We start from the raw sequence: 2,503 nt of genomic DNA on the forward strand, positions 1-2,503 counted from the left end.
CAGTGGTAACTGGTGTGTCTTACAGGCACTTCCAAACATGGCCCCAGTAGACTGGTAAGTGGTGTGTCATCCAGGCACCACATCTCAGGTCCCAGGTAGTGTGGGAAATGGTGAGTCCTTATGGCCCCTCCTCAAGCAGCCCTGGTAGAGTGGTAATTGGTATGTCCTCCAGGCCCCTACTCTCTGGGCCCTGATAGAGTGGTACCTCATGTGTCCTCCTAGCCACTCCTCTCACAGCCCTGATAGAGTGGTAAATGTTGTATCCTCCAGGCCCTCCTCTCCCAGCCATGGAATTATGGGAATGTTGTGTCCTCAAGGCCCCTACTCACACCACCCTGGTAGAGTGGTAGCTGGTCTGTCCTCTAGGCGCCTCCTCTCACTGCCCTGTTGGAGCAGTAACTGGTGTTTCCCCCAGGCCCTCCTCTCACACCACTGGCAGAGCGTAAATGGTGTGTCCTACTAGGCTCTCCTCTAAAGTCCCTAGTAGAGTGGTAAGTGGTATTTTTCCATGCCCCACATCTCATGTGTCAGGTAGTGTGGGAAATGGTGTGTCCTTCAGGACCCTCCTCTCGCAGCAATGGTAGAGTGGTAACTAGTGTGTCCTCCAGGCCACTACTCTCATGGCCCTGGTAGAGTGGGAAATGGTGTGCCCTCAGTGCCCTCCTCTCATGGCACTGGGAGAGTTGTAAATCGTGTGTCCCCTAGGCCGCTACTCTCATAGCTTTGTGAAGATGGTAAAGGGTGTGTCCTCTGGCCCTACATCTCATGGCCTTGGTACACTGGTAAATGTTGTGTCCTCCAGGCCCCTCCTCTAACGGCCTGGGAGAGTGGTAACTGGTGTGTCCTCCAGGCCCCGTATCTCATGTCCCAGGTAGTGTGGGAAATGGTGTTTTCTTCAGGCCCTTCCACTCGTGGCCCTGGTAGAGTGGTAAATGGTGTGTCCTCCAGGCCTCTCCTCTCACGACCCTGGTAGAGTTGTAAATGCTGTGTCCTCCAGGCCCATTTCTAATGGTCCTGGTAGAGTGGTAAATTGTGTGTCCTCAAGGCCCCTCCTATCATGGTCCTGGTAGACTGGTAAATGGGGTGTACTCCAAGCCTCTTCTCTCAAGTCCCTGGTAGAGTGTTAACAGGTGTGTCCTCTAGAATCCTCTTCTCACAGCCCTGGTATGGTGGTAAATGGTGTGTCCTTCAAGCCTCTCCTCTCACAGATTTGGTAGGTTGTGACATGGTGTGTCCTCTAGGCCCCTCCTCTCACAGCCATGGAAGAGTAGAAACTGGTATGTCCTCCAGGACCCTCCTCTCACAGCCCTGGTAGTGTAGTAAATGCTGTGTCCTCCAGGCCCCTTTCAAATGGTCCTCATAGAGTGGTAACTGGTGTGTCCTCCAGGCCCCTCCTCTCCCAGCCCTGGTTGTTGGGCCTTGAGAGGCCCGGACATGAGGCCTAGTGGAACTTCCTAAACCTAGCTAAAATTTGGCAAACTGCCTCCGCCCAGCTATGACTCAGCAGGAGGCCAAATGGCCTCTGGCTTGCTACTTCCACACAGGAAATTAGAATTCCTTCCCATGGGCACTTAGAACTCAGCAGGGGGCCAAATGGCCTCTGGCCTGCCACTTCCGCACAGGAAGTTAGAGTGCCCCGTTCATGTGTGCTTAGAACCAATCATCTCAAAGGTTGCGGTATGCTATTGGCCCTTACATCTCACCCCACCCTAAAGTCTCCACCTTTGTTCTCAACATTATATAAACACCCGCCTGTAACAATAAAGGGAGTTCCTGCTTCGAAAAGACTCCCGACTCAGTGTGGTTTTTCTCCGGTGGCCAGGAGAGGTTTCTGGGTCATCCGACGCTCATTATCCTCCCTCAACCCTTAGGGAAGAACCAGTCGGCACTACCTGTGCGGGAAGGAGCCCAACACTGGTAGAGTGGTAAATGGTATGTCCTCCAGGCCACTCCTCTCACGCCCCTGGTAGAATGGTAACTGCTGTGTCCTCCATGCTGCTCCTCTCTAGGCCCTGGTAGAGTGGTAACTAGTGTATCCTCTGGACCCTCCTCTCACAGCCCTGGTAGAGTGGTAAATGCTGTATCCTTCAGGCCCCTCCTCTCACACACCTCGTAGAGTGGTAAATGGCGTGTCCATCTGTCCACTCCTCTTTCAGTCCTTTTAGAGTGTTAAATTGTGTGTGCTACAGGCCCCTTGCCTCACAGCCATGGTAGACTGGTAAATGGTGTGTCCTCCAGACCCATCCTCTCACAACTCAGGTCGAGATGTAAATGTTGTGTGTTCCAGGAAACACTTCTCCTGGCCCTGGTAGAGTTGTACATGGTGTGTCCTCCTGGCCCCTCCTCTCATGGCCCTGGGAGAGTTGTAAAACTTATGTCCTCCAGGCCTCTCCTATCACACCCCTGGTAGAGTGGTAACTGGTTTATCCTCCAGTCCCCTCCTCTGTCAGCCCTGGTACAGTGGTAAACAGTGTGTGCTCCAGGCCCTTACTCTCACAGCCCT

The sequence above is a fragment of the Jaculus jaculus genome, chromosome 5 (genome assembly GCF_020740685.1).
Source record: "Jaculus jaculus isolate mJacJac1 chromosome 5, mJacJac1.mat.Y.cur, whole genome shotgun sequence".
NCBI lineage: Eukaryota > Metazoa > Chordata > Mammalia > Rodentia > Dipodidae > Jaculus > Jaculus jaculus.